Source organism: Schistocerca piceifrons, chromosome 2, assembly GCF_021461385.2.
Source record: "Schistocerca piceifrons isolate TAMUIC-IGC-003096 chromosome 2, iqSchPice1.1, whole genome shotgun sequence".
Taxonomy (NCBI): domain Eukaryota; kingdom Metazoa; phylum Arthropoda; class Insecta; order Orthoptera; family Acrididae; genus Schistocerca; species Schistocerca piceifrons.
This window is the reverse complement of record NC_060139.1, coordinates 138683845-138699226: the sequence shown is the minus strand read 5'-3', so window position 1 is coordinate 138699226 and position 15382 is coordinate 138683845. Positions and strand designations below refer to the sequence as shown.

Sequence of the window (15382 nt, the reverse complement as noted above, 5' to 3'; positions counted from 1 at the left end):
CATTTTGTGGTGACATTCGTTGGCCTACGTAGTGATCTGATTTGAGTTCACAGGAACTAATTGTATTCAAGTGGCCATGTAACTACTGGACACTTGTAGAAAGCAATACAAGAAGTCGCGACAATTCTACACGCCATCCCTCACAAATACATGGGCAACGCTCCAACTGATCGTCAGTGATGGCTGTGTATTGCCCAGCGAAGCACACTGAATATCTGGCAGGGCACCAGCACCGAGAAACAGCAAGGGGAAGTAACAGCAATGCAGCGTGCACTCCAGTGTTGTAACAGATGAAGCAACATGTTTACATGAATGAAAGACAGCGCGTGCAATTAAACACTGACCGATACGTTTGTTTGGCAACAGTCCTCGCATACTGTCACCGTGACATTTATTCATGTGAATGAATCCAGGTTTCGTCTATGTAAAACACTGGCCGCTTCAGTACTGATGTTTCATTTTTTTTCTTTAAAATATAATGTGAAAGGCGACAGTCAATTCACTGTTCGCTGTGTTTTCTCGTAATCTAATCATACCATGGGGGATCACTCTGGGAACCGAAACTGGGCGTGTTTTACTTTTACTAATTACATTTGATATTGGTCACGCCATATATATGAAGCCGTATTTCCTAAACATGGATGATCACTGTACTGAATTAATGTGGGAGTAAATGCAAACACATGCAGCTTGGTGAATTCACGTTGACTCCCTTGAGTCAGCTGCAGCAGAGGCCTGAGGACGGCAGCTGAGTTTAATTTTCAAAAACGGCTTGAGGCACCACTCGGGCGAGACATCATCTGAGTGCGGCGACCTTGCAGTTAGTTCCGTCAGGTTCAGACCCACGTGCAAAGGACGTGTTTGTTCCAGTTTTAGACGCTTAACCGACGGAAAATTTTGAGCAAGATGGAACAGGCTTTGTCTCTCCTGTCTTCTGATCGGAGTAGAAGCCTGGTACCACTGAAAAGTTCGTCTTGTTGATCGGTCGATACGCCCATTCCACGTTTTTTCGGTCTCTGTGCGCGGAGGCCTTGGCAGACTGTTTTTTTTTTTTTTTTTTTTTTTTTCAGAGAAGTAGCCAGCCGCAGGACAGTCGCAGAAGAGTCGCTGAGGTTCTGTGTGATGAGTACGATGAGCTGTTTCCGTGCGGACTTAGCTGCGATTTTGTCTGGGAGTGGGTACAGATTTCTCGAGTCAGGAGCTCTCTGGGATTTTATAGTCACCTGTTAGAAGCATTATGGGGTTCTCGCAAGTGATAAATTTGCTAGCATTTAACTAGAGTCAGTTGGGACCTAACTTGTTCCTCATCTAGTCACGATTCACTTCATTCTTCGTGATCCCAAGTGAGTTTCGTGTTTCTTTCTGCTGTGAGTCACGAGTCAGTTTGCACGACTAGGCTTTCGCTAGAAAATGGAGAAATTATCTTCAATTATTCTGTGAATATTTGTCTTTGCGAGTGAGTGCACGATCGTCCATGTCAAGTCCCTGAACCACCCCATTCCTTGCTCAGTAATAAAGATTAATACAGATTACCCTTACGAAAGCATAGTGTTAGGATTTTGTACGTGTTCCATGTTTAATGAAGATCAGGGGTACGTTCGTGTTCGTAAATAAACATCCTTTAAGCATCAATTTAGTTCGTTAAGCTTTTCCCTAATGTGCATACGAGCAGGCCTTCCCTCCTTTTGTGATAACAAACTTCATGAACCCTACAAGACAAAGTTACTGAGAACCATTTAGTAAAGTTTATTTCCTGTTCTATCGATCTAAAGTCCGGTAGTTAGATTTCTGTTGCGTGTTTTCTTTCCTTTTCGATAGAACCCCGATCTAAATTTACTTAATATTTCTGGGACTTCAGACACTTAGGCATTCAGGGGAAGTTAGAGGGAGTTATGCACTGCTTTGTTAAACAGCAAGCTAGCGGCTACGAACAGTCCATGTTACGTGGCGAAAGAGAGTCACACCAAAGAACCAATTACCAATATTTAAACGTTTTGGTTAGTCAATAAACAGTGGGCGCTTTTTAAATGATGTGCGCCTGTTTTGGAACTACAGCATCTCGTTCTCAAATTATGAATCCTTAATACTGGTTCCTTTTAAAACGAAATACCATACATGGAACAATTTTTTCTCTGTCTTTTCGTTTTACCGTAGAAGTTCAGTTCTGTGGGAGAAGCTTTCATAAAACTTGTATTTCTATGAGTTGTTCGTAATATCTGAGAACTCGCTGCCAATAACAAATTTATTCAGATTGTCAGTGGGATATTCATTGTGTGTGCTTCGCTTCTTCTTCTTCTTCTTCCTCTTCTTCTTCATCTCTCTTAAATCTGATTTCGTTCACCGTTGTGTTCCTCCTGCCGTTATTCGCAAATCATCGACTTACAAACTTTTACTGCAAGCACGTTCCGTCACCTTTTCCATCAGCACTCCTTTCACGTTCTCCTGGTCAGTGAATTTAATGACTTTAAGTGCAACCCATCGTGGCTGGCCGTGGAGGCATTTTCCGTGATGGCTTTCCATGCTTGCACTATGAGGTGACATGCTTATCGCTTTGAAATGGACGTGGCTATACGTAGACACTCGACCAAGAGCAAGTTTGTCGAGCAATACGTTAACAACGGTTGTTAAGTGTTGGCTTCCAGCAGCCTGAAGCCACAGGCAGATGCAGAGAAAGTCGCCAAATGCCATTGTAGACCATAACTCAAGACAACGCCCACAGAAAATTTTGCAGTACGCTTGGGGGAGATTCTCGTAGCATAAATACACTGAGGTGAGAAAATCATGGGATACCTCCTAACATCGTGTCGCACCTCCTTTTGCCCAGCGTAATGGGCATGGATTCAGCAACTCATTGGAAGTCCACTGCAGAAATATTGGGTCATGCTTGCCTATATCGCCGTCCATATTTGCGAAAGTGTTTCTGGCGCAGAATTTTGTGCACGAACTGACCTCTCGGTTCTGTCACATAAACGTTCTTTGGGATTCATCGAGGGCAATCTGGTTTGCTAAATCATTTGCTCGAACAGTCCAGAATGTTCTTCAAACCGGTAACATGGCGCATTGTCAACCATAAAAATTCCTTTCTTATTTGGGAACATGAAGTCCATAAATGGCTGCAAATGGTCTCCAAGTAGCCGAACATAACAATTTCCAGTCAGTGATCGGTTCGGTTGGACCAGAGGACCTATTCCATTCCATGTAAAAACAGCCCACTCTTTTATGGAGCCACCACTCCTTGCACAGTGCCCACAGTGCCTTGTAGGATTCATGGCTATGTGGGGCTGCGCCACAATCGAACCATACCATCATCTCTTACCAGCTGAAATCGGCACTTATCTGACCACGCCAAGGTTTAGCAGCCGTCTAGGGTCCAACCGACATGGGCACGAGCCCAGGAGAGGTGTTGCAGGCGATATCGTAGGCACTCGCGTCGGTCATCTGCTGCCATAGCCCATTGACACCAGATTTCGTCGCACTGTCCCAACGGATACGTTCACCGTACATCCCACATTGATTTCTGCAGTTATTTCATGCAGTGCTACTAGTCTTTTAGCACCAACAACTCTACGCAAACGTCGCTGTCTCGGTCGTTACGTGAAGGCCATCGGCCACTGAGTTGCCCGTTGAGAGAGGCAATGCCTGAAATTTAGTACTCTCGGCACACTCTCTATACTGTAGATCTCTGAATATTGAATTTCTAAACTATGTACCATGCATCTAGCTCCAGATACCGTTACGCGTTCAAAGACCGATGATACTCGTCGCAAGACCACAATGATGTCGTAAACATTTTCACGTGGTTCTCCTGACTGCAAATGACAGCTCCGACAATGCACTGCCCTTTTGCACCTTGTGTATGCGATACAAACGCTATCTGTATATGTGCAGATCGTTATCCCATAATTTTCGTCGCCTCAGTCTACATAACTGTTAGGCATCGAGAGAGACACATTGCTTCGCGAGAGACATCTCGATTTTAGGCTTCGTGAGAGACACTTTGCCGGTAGGCCAGATGTAAGGTACTTCGGAGTTTTCTCAAGACTTCGCTTCTGACTGGACTGTCAGTCATTGGGAGTAACTGTTTCTAACGATAGAAGCTCGGCACAGCCCTAGACCGCAGCCATAGGCAACTGGTGCCCCCGCTAGTGAAAGCCCAGAGCTATCACCTCGCCCCGCCTTCTGAGTGAAATGAACAGCAGCACTCATAAAAGTTTAGCTAACGATGTCACGTTTGTAAATAGGTTTCTCGGGCCAGACGCCGGATGTCACTGTGAAATTTTCACAGTATTTCGTCGGTGCAACTGACCGACATCTTCAGGTACAGCAAACACACTGCTGAGGTTGTCAGCCGGCCGGAGTGGCCGAGCGGTTCTAGGCTCTACAGTCCGGAACCGCGCGACCTCTACGGTCGCAGGTTCGAATCCTGCCTCGGGAATGGATGTGTGTGATGTTCTTAGGTTAATTAGGTTTAAGTAGTTCTAAGTTCTAGGGGACTGATGACCTCAGAAGTTAAGCCCCATAGTGCTCATAGCCATTTGAACCATTTGAGGCTGTCTCTGAAGCCTCCTATTTATGCCAGTCTGAGAAGAAACTGCTCGGGCGTGAACACACCAAATTCGGTGACCAATAGCGCAGATATCCTGACCGTAGTAAGAGAGATAGCAGACGCTGTCAGTCATACGATGCGCTGACATCGACAGCCGCAGCAACCTTTGTCGAGAGTCACTTGCCGATACACGTATACTAGTCCGTTGGGATAGCCTCAGGCAACACAATGTTACATTTGTCTCAAAACTAAAGCCCATCAGAACTGACCATGATATTTTTATTACATTCTTGGTCATACTATTCTACGTTTTTAATGTGTGATTGAAAGATATTGTGTCATCATCAGTTTCGTAAAAGGAATCTAAAATCGTTCTAGCTACGATTCAAGGGAGGCGTAGAACTTGTAAACAAAAAATTTAAACACAATATATTTTCGTTACTAGAACTGATTTACTAAACTATTTTACTTTTTAATAGATTATAAATGTCTCATTCAAGTGCAGATTACATATCTAATGAACATAATTTACATAAATAAGCATCACATTGTGAAGTGTCACAAATACATCAATAGAGTGTTTCTTGCGAATGAAACTTTTTTGTTGTCCTTGTTTCATTGCATCTACACTTTTCTTCAGAATGCGGGAGCTATTTCTAACACATCTTACAAGGAACAAAACAGTGCGCCGTATGTTCGTTGTACTTAACAGACACGCACATTTAACTGTTCTGCGCACATCCACCAGCACCTCTCACTAGCGGGAAAATTTCTCTCTACCTCGAAGAGCAGTATAAGTTTAACTAAAGAGGTATATCGTGAAGTTAGACGTGGTATCTGCACGTTACAGCGCCGGCCGGTGTGGCCTAGCGGTTCTAGGCGCTTCAGTCTGGAACCGCGCGACCGCTACGGTCGCAGGTTCGAATCCTGCCTCGGGCATGGATGTGTGTGATGTCCTTAGGTTAGTTAGGTTTAAGTAGTTGTAAGTTCTAGGGGACTGATGACCTCAGATGTTAAGTCCCATAGTGCTCAGAGCCATTTGAGCAATTTGTACGTTACAGCCCTCTGGGTGACAATAACTAACAACGCTCGCCCCCATGTTTTGTAACGCCAGGCACACAGAATATTTAAGTTGGACAGATACGACAGACGCTGGAAAATTATATGTTTTTGTGATTTAAATATAGAAGTGTTTTTGTCTATCATAAATCACATCGAGTGTATGATAAGTATAGTATTAATCACAGTACTGAAACAGTTGGAATGTCGTACTTAGGTAAGTATCACTTCTAACATTTCTTGTATGTAATCGTCTTATATGTCAAATTTCTACATTGTATTTTCCGGATCTTCATAGTCATCTGCAACGTCAGCACTCACTCCGTCTTCAGGCCACGAGCGGGCTACCGGGACCATCCGACCGCCGTATCATTCATTCTCAGTGGAGGATGCGGATAGGAGCACACAGCTCTCCCGGTCGTTATGATGGTATTCTTGACCGAAGCCGCTACTATTCGATGAGTAGCTGCTCAGTTGGCATCACGAGGCTGAGTGCACCCCGAAAAATGGCAACAGCGCACGGCGGCCTGGATGGTCACCCATTCAAGTGCCGACCACGCCCGACAGCGCTTAACTTCGGTGATCTCACGGGAACCGGTGTATCCACTGCGGCAAGGCCGTTGCCCCTCTGCAACGTCAGGCAGACGATTTTTTTTAAGCACACCTCTTTACTGCATTTAGTGTGTCCCAGTGTACCGACAGTACATCTGTTTCTCCAGAGTTTAATTATAACTGACTACAACATGCATACTGCTTATGTATGCATCTAAACTCTAATAAAGTCAGTCTTCATTGTTTTGTACAGAATTCCTTTTAAAAACAAAGGGCTAACACAACGCAAGGTAAGCTATATAAAGTGGCAACAAGTGATGACCTATAAAAATCCTAATGCAATATGACAAGAAACATGAAAGTGCTCTCTTCCATTAGAAATGATGAAAGCCACACAAGAAACAATATGACACTAGAACAAAAGACTCTGACCCACGTAACTGGAATTCTCCTTGATCGCAACCATTGTGAAAAGTCTTCGATACGGGTACTGAAAAGTTTATTTACGTCTACGCTACTACCGTTTGCTCTCTCTATAAGTGCCAATGACCTGTATAAATAGATCTTTTTGATAAATTGGTAGGACGGAACTCACCATCGTGAAACCCGCGAAACGCCTTTCAAGTAAAAGGTGTAATATGTATAACTAAAAGATATAAGGAAATTGTCTTGTATCCGTAGGGTGACATATACAGGTCGCACTTGTGCAGGCAGCAAATGAAGAATAATTGCGACGGGCAGCAGAGAAGGTGATTGTAAAACAAACAAAACTATACGATTCCATACTAGTAGACGATTAGCGTCACACAGCATGACGTAGAAAAACTTGGTGACTAAGTTTCCATTTGGCTTCAGATATGTCGGCGCCTGGATTACGTCTTGATTACTATATTCAAAGACAAAAGGAGCTACATATGTTACCAGAGATCTTAGAATTTATTCTGAACTGAGACGTATTTCGAACAGAATGACTTCCTCCATGCCACTCAGTAAAGAATCCGAAAAATATAACTCATCAGAAATTTGCGATTTTCTCAAACGACACTTAGAAAGCCATGGATCAGTGAAGTTCGGTGTATGCGCTATTTTTTGACTTCTGAAAGGCATTTGAATCGGTTTCATCCCAAAACCTGCTAACGAAACTATGCTGATAAGCGGTGTAAAAATAAATTTGTGACTGGGCAGATAATTTCTTGGTAAGGAGATGCAGAATATTATCTTTAGTAGAGATAAGTTCAGGCGTACTCAGTGGAAGTTGCTGGAGCCGTTTGTGATCATATGGTATATCAATGGGATGGCAGACAATACTAACAGTAACCCCAGGCTTACTGCAGATAATGCAAGTATCTATAATGAAGTATTGCCTGAAACGGGCTGCATAAATATTGTTAGATCTCGATAAGATTTCGTAGTGGACTAATAATAACAACTTGCCTTAAAAGTTCAGAGATCTGAATCGTGCAGTTCACAAGGCGTAGAAAAGCAGTATCTCTTAGGGTAACAAATTGTAGGGATTATCACACAGGCTAAGTCTTAAGTAAGTCGGGTGTCAGGCTACGGTTTACTGCAGGGATATGGGGAAAGTGCAGTCACTGTACAATGGAGATTGTTTACAAAATATTTTTGCAGTCGGCTAACAGACGATACCGAACGTACACGCAGAAGAGCTGTGTATATGGTAATAGGTTTGTTTGACTCATAACAATGAAAAACACTTCAAAGTATACGTCAAATATCTCGATAAAGACTTCTTATAAAGATTCAAGAACTAGCATTAAATGAGAAATCTAAGAATATACTACAATTTCTTATGAAGAGATCATGTAGAAACTACGAAGACCACAATTACAACGTGCACAGAGGCATTCCTCAAGCGTTCCATAAGCAAACGAAACGGGAAATAACCCTTCTATGTGATACAGTGGGAAGTACCCTCTTCCATACCGCTCTGCAGTGTAAGTCAGGAAGAAAGGTACACGTTTTGAGTGGCAACAGCATTCGTGATTCTGGATAAAAAACTTCATGTGTAACATATGCCCTGTTCCGAATGGTTTGCGAGATAAAGAAACACTGAATAGACATTGTTATTTATGTTCTATATGCTTCAATAAATCGTCATTGTTTAAAACAATTCGAAACGAACAATCTGATACAGGACACATGTGGTCGATCAAGTCAGGAAATTACCTCAGATTGGTCTATATAAACTACCTACGTTGCAGCGTATGCGCGTCGCGAGAGATTTTCAATATTCCCTCGCTCTCGTCGCGCAGACTGGAGAAAAACGAATAGGGCCTTCTTCGTAGGAAATTTAGTGTAGTTTAATTTGTAATGTAAGACGTTTTCACTAGATGTTGAGGCTTTCGAGTTGTTCAAGAAAAGCGTATAAAACTGACAGTAAACGTGTTCTATCTCGGAAACCGTTCGGAATAGGGCATACGTCCAAACGAAGCTTTTTGTTCAGAATCACTAATACTATCTACCCTCAAAGCATGTACCTTTCCTCCTGACACCCTGTAGATGTTCATGTAGAGATTGTGTCTGCTGATTGACTGATTCCTTGCTGATATTCGGTGCCTAACCTTACAATCATCTTCAGATTTACATAACGCTGACAATAAAAAGTTTTATTAAGGTACTGAACAGGTGATGTGGTAACAATGAATATTTAAAATTCAAGTATTACAATAGTAAAAGAATAATGTTATAGCAACGTTAATACACACAGAATGACAAAATGACTTCCTCCATGCCAAACAGCATATATTTCGAACACACTGGTCATATGAAATTCGCGCTTTTCTCAATAATGTCCTTCGACCGTTGTGAGTCAACGTCTCTGATCATAGGGAGCCGCAGGGCGACACTTCAGTAGCTGTCCACGATCGCGTAGCCTCTGTGGCAGTGGTCCCAGTCACCCCGCAAGGGGTAAAATGAAAATTTCGAAGGGATAAAAACAAAATGTTTTCGCTGGAGATTTAATTTGTTAAAAATAATCTCCATTGTCAAAATGTCGATGTACTTTAATATATCATCAGCAGCAGCAACAACAGCCATTTGATATACACATTGGATAAAAGCCTCCTCCAGATATTTCCATGTACTGTGATTTCAGCGATATGAAACAACGTTGCTCCTGCATATCTTCTAATGTCATTTATTGTTCTTCCATAAGTTTGCCTTCGGGGTCTTTTATTATTTATTAGAGTCCAGGAAAGAACTTCCTTTGGCTATCTGAGATCCATCTTCCCAGCTAATGTCCAGTCCACTTCCATTTTGCCTTCATCACAGTTGCCTCCCGTTCCAATCTGTTCCATAATTCATTTATTTGCTTTCCTGTCTCTGCAGTCATTTGGAAGATACATCTCTTCATTAGTCGGTGAGCCACCCTCAAATTTTGAACAGTGCCACTACTATGAGTCAAATCTGATAATACGATCTGTTTGTTAAAGTTCAATTTCATACACATTAAAATTTCATGTTTCAAAATTTATTTACTTTATCAATAGAACCAAATATCAGTTTTACACTTCTATTTATTGCTTTTGCTACCCATCCAGTGGTAATTAATCCTAATACTTTTTTTCTTAGATTCCGAAACCGGGCCTTGTTTCTAAGAGCAGGAATAAGTAGAACCGAACGCTCCGTGACTCATTAGTTTTAGATTCATTGAAGAACGTAGAAAACGCGTGAGTTTTAGTTGTCTGATTACTAACTACACTGCCAGAAAACATTCACAGCACCAAGAAGTAGCTGTGCGACATAAACGGAAGTAGATAGGCGTGTTCCTACATCTGAAAGAGGACAATATCTGTTCACATTTCGCGCCAGTAGCGTAAGAGTGGGGCTTGTAGCGCCGCTATGAGGATACAAATCAGGTTTGCTTTAGATAAACGCTGTAACGGTCGTGAGCGTCAGTTGTCTTTGAGATTTGAGACGCTGAGTTGACGTTAGTCAAGAATGTCTTTAAGGCGACAAAGACGCCATTATCAACACCTCATTGGGTTTGAACGAGGTCCTGTAATAGGGCTACGAAAATCTGAATGTTCCTTCTGCGATACTGCAGAAAGACTTGGCAGGAATGAAGCCACTGTTCGTGATTGCTGGCAGTGGTGGTCACAGGAATGTACGGTGGCATGAAGACCACCGTGTTCGATGAATGACTCTGGCGCATCGTACTGCATCTGCGACAGTAATTTGATCGCAGTTGGCGCCACAGTAACACGACGAACTGTTACAAATCTGTTACTTCAAGGACAACTTCGAGGCATACCCTCTGTAGCGTGCAATCCACTGACCCCAAACCACTGCCATTTGTGACTTCTGTAGTGTGAAGCGAAGGATCAATGGAGGGCACGGTGGAGGTCTGTTGTGTTTTCTAATGAAAGTTGGTTCTGTCTCGCCGTCAGTGATGACCATGCGTTGGTTAGGATCAGGCCAGTTGATGGGTTGCAACAGATCTGTCTGCGTGCTAGACTCACTGGAAATACACCTGGACTTACGGTCTGGGTTGCGATTACATATAACAGCAGCAGCACTCTCGTGGCATCTCAGGAACTCTGAGTGCACATTTGTACGTCATTCTAGTCATTCTACCTTTTGTGCTGCCATTCATGAACAGCGTTCTAAGGGGTGATTTCGACAGGATACGCTCGCCCACATACCGCTGTTGTAACCCAAATGCAACATGCTCTACAGAATGTCGACATGTTGCCTTAGCTTGTTCGATCACCAGATCTGTCTCCAGTCGAGCACCTATGGAACATCACCAGACGACAACTCCAGCGTCACCCACAAACAGCGTTAACGGCACCTGTATTGATCGACCAAGAGGAATGGCATGGAACTCCACTCTACAAAATGGCAACCGGCGGAGAATGGCAATTGAATCTCAATGTAGACAAGTGTGCTGCGAATACATAGAAAGAAAGATCCATTATCATTTGGCTACAATATAGCAGGTCAGCAACTGGAAGCAGTTAATTCTGTGAATTATCTGGGAGTAGGTATTAGGAGTGATTTAAATTGGAATGATCATATAAAGTTGATCGTCGGTAAAGCGGATGCCAGACTGAGATTCATTGGAAGAATCCTAAGGAAATGCAATCCGAAAACAAAGGAAGTAGGTTACAGTACACTTGTTCGCCCACTGGTTGAATATTGCTCAGCAGTGTGGGATCCGTACAAGATAGGGTTGATAGAAGAGATAGAGAAGATCCAACGGAGAGCAGCGCGCTTCGTTACAGGATCATTTAGTAATCGTGAAAGCGTTACGGAGATGATAGATAAACTACAGTGGAAGACTCTGCAGGAGAGACGCTCAGTAGCTCGGTACGGGCTTTTGTTGAAGCTTCGAGAAAATACCTTCACCGAGGAGACAAGCAGTATATTGCTCCCTCCTACGTATATCTCGCGAAGAGACCATGAGGATAAAATCAGAGAGATTAGAGCCCACACAGAGGCATACCGACAATCTTTCTTTCCACGAACAATACGAGACTGGAATAGAAGGGAGAACCGACAGAGGTACTCAAGTACCCTCCGCCACACACCGTCAGGTGGCTTGCGGAGTATGGATGTAGATGTAGATGAACACAACGAAAAGCGAGAGGTCATTCACATGAGTGCTAAAAGGAACTCGTTAAACTTCGGTTACACGATAAATCAGTCTAATCTAAAAGCCGTAAATTCAACTAAATACCTAGGCATTAAACTTACGAACAATTTAAATTGGAAGGAACACATAGAAAATGTTGTGGGGAAGGCTAACCAAAGACTACGTTTTATTGGCAGGACACTTAGAAAATGTAACAGACCTACCAAGGAGACTGCCTACACTACGCTCGTCCGTTCTCTTTTAGAATACTGCTGCGCGGTGTGGGATCCATACTACGTAGGACTGACGGAGTACATCGAAAACGTTCAAAGAAAGGCGATACGTATTGTATTATCGAGAAATATGGCAGGGAGTGTCACAGAAATTATGCAGGATTTGGGCTGGAAATCATTAAAGGAAAGGCGTTTCTCGTTGCGACGGAATCTTCTCACGAAATTCCAATCACCAACTTTCTCCTCCGAATGCGATAATATTTTGTTGACACCGACTTACATAGGGCGGAACGATCACCACGATAAAATAAGGAAATCAGAGCTCGTACGGAAAGATATAGGTGTTCATTCTTTCCGGGCGCTATACGAGATTGGAATAATAGAGAATTGTGAAGGTGGTTCGATGAACCCTCTGCCAGGCACTTAAATGTGATTTGCAGAGTATCCATGTAGAAGTAGATGTAGAACACAATTTATGCACGCTTGCATTCAACATTCTGGCGGTTACACCGGTTATTAACGTGCTAGCATTTCACATATGCAATGGCTTATCTCGCGCTGACATTAACTTGTGATCTTGCAATGTTAATTGCTTAAATACAGGGTGTTTCAAAAATGACCGGTATATTTGAAATGGCCATAAAAACCAAACGAGCAGCGATAGAAATACACCGTTTGTTGCAATATGCTTGGGACAACAGTACATTTTCAGGCGGACAAACTTTCGAAATTACAGTAGTTACAATTTTCAACAACAGATGGCGCTGCAAGTGATGTGAAAGATATAGAAGACAACGCAGTCTGTGGGTGCGCCATTCTGTACGTCGTCTTTCTGCTGTAAGCGTGTGCTGTTCACAACGTGCAAGTGTGCTGTAGACAACATGGTTTATTCCTTAGAACAGAGGATTTTTCTGGTGTTGGAATTCCACCGCCTAGAACACAGTGTTGTTGCAACAAGACGAAGTTTTCAGTGGAGGCTTAATGTAACCAAAGAACCAAAAAGCGATACAATAAAGGATCTGTTTGAAAAATTTCAACGGACTGGGAACGTGACGGATGAACGTGCTGGAAAGGTAGGGCGACTGCGTACGGCAACCACAGAGGGCAATGCGCAGCTAGTGCAGCAGGTGATCCAACAGCGGCCTCGGGTTTCCGTTCGCCGTGTTGCAGCTGCGGTCCAAATGACGCCAACGTCCACGTTTCGTCTCATGCGCCAGAGTTTACACCTCTATCCATACAAAATTCAAACGCGGCAACCCCTCAGCGCCGCTACCATTGCTGCACAAGAGACATTCGCTAACGATATAGTGCACAGGATTGATGACGGCGATATGCATGTGGGCAGCATTTGGTTTACTGACGAAGCTTATTTTTACCTGGATGGCTTCGTCAATAAACAGAACTGGCGCATATGGGGAACCGAAAAGCCCCGTGTTGCAGTCCTATCGTCCCTGCATCCTCAAAAAGTACTGGACTGGGCCGCCATTTCTTCCAAAGGAATCATTGGCCCATTTTTCAGATCCGAAACGATTACTGCATCACGCTATCTGGACATTCTTCGTGAATTTGTGGCGGTACAAACTGCCTTAGACGACACTGCGAACACCTCGTGGTTTATGCAAGATGGTGCCCGGCCACATCGCACGGCCGTCGTCTTTAACTTCCTGAATGAATATTTCGATGATCGTGTGATTGCTTTGGGCTATCCGAAACATACAGGAGGCGGCGTGGATTGGCCTCCCTATTCGCCAGACATGAAGCCCTGTGACTTCTTTCTGTGGGGACACTTGAAAGACCAGGTGTACCGCCAGAATCCAGAAACAATTGAACAGCTGAAGCAGTGCATCTTATCTGCATGTGAAGCCATTCCGCCAGACACGTTGTCAAAGGTTTCGGGTAATTTCATTCAGAGACTACGCCATATTATTGCTACACATGGTGGATATGGGGAAAATATCGTACTACAGAGTTTCCCAGACCGCAGCGCCATCTGTTGTCGAAAATTGTAACTACTGTAATTTCGAAAGTTTGTCTGCCTGAAAATGTACTGTTGTCCCAAGCATATTGCAACAAACGGTGTATTTCTATCGCTGCTCGTTTAGTTTTTATTGCCGTTTCAAATATACCGGTCATTTTTTAAACACCCTGTATGTTCCGTATACAAATGTATTCCCGAAATTTAATTATTCTATATTAATTATTTTTGGTGTTACGATTTTTTCTGTCAGTGTAGATTAAAAAGTTTGTCTCTTTATACATAAGAGTGATCTTTTTTTTTCATTCTAATGCTGAATTGGGTACGAAATTTTATTTAAGTACTGGATGACATTTGATCTTGTTCAGCGAAACGTCTCAAAAACGTTGGAAAGCACTGCTGTATGGGCAGTTATTCGATATAGAAGACGACTCAAGAGCTACTGCATTTGTATAATTACTGGTGTTCGCTGGTTGCTGGGAGTCAGCGAGCGGATGGTTATGTGTCAGTTTCCACATGATGGTTTATGAGTGTGCGGCCGTCATAGCTTGTGTACAGGCGCGGCAGTAGGAGCTGCGTAGTGTGTTGTGCATAGCCGAGCTGGCAGAGTAACCGGTTCTACGCTGCGTTGCAACGCTAACGCCTGCTTCTGCAAATGCACAAACAACCTCAATACATCGCACACATCAGGAGGCTGCAAGCCAAGGCGTTCGACGCCAGCTATCGTGTTGCCAACGGATGTTATTTCATGGTTGTTTGAAATTAACGGTATGACGTCAGTTTTTTTTTTTTTTTTTTTTTTTTTTTTGCACGATTAAGTTTGTTTGTTCCTTTCTTCTTAACGGCGTTGTTTGTTAAGCAATCTCTTAATGATGTCGTGCTCCCACATGTTCAATTTTTTTTCTGGTCATTGGTTGTTGCCGGATTGTTTGTTCCCCCATAAAATAAGATAGAAAAACCAGCTGTAATTAGGCCTTAGCTATATCTGTAGATTTCGCGGAGTACATGATGTCTTACAAGCAAGTTCTGGTTGATCGAGAAACTTTGTAACTTCAGGGATTTATTTTACTTTCGTGCCTTTAAATTTTTTTTCTTATCTCAGGAACTGTTAGATTTAATAAATTATATTAAAGCTGCAATTCACTTTTGTGGCTTTTGTTAAAAAATTAAAATTGCCAATTTCAGGTATTTATCATATGTATATTTCTAAAGGTTGATCTAACATCAGAAACTGTGAAATTAAAATTAATTAAATTTGTTACAAGATAAAGTGTTAATGCTACTACAGTTTAGTTAAAGCTCTGATGTTACTTTTTTAACGGGACTAGACACGGGAATAAGGACATTGTAAATTTTAAATGCTTGTCCAGCAGCTTTTACTTATTGTCATCACGTAGGCTTCCCCGGTGTTTTAACTCATG

The 15382-nt window shown here is 42.8% G+C and overlaps 1 protein-coding gene and 1 pseudogene across 1 annotated transcript in view; both read right to left on the bottom strand.

Moving 5' to 3' along the window:
* Nucleotides 1–15382, bottom strand: part of LOC124775195 (sialin-like) — a 526531-nt gene that overhangs the window by 297662 nt on the left and 213487 nt on the right. The window lies entirely within an intron of this gene.
* LOC124778782 lies at nt 6113–6230 on the bottom strand (annotated as a pseudogene).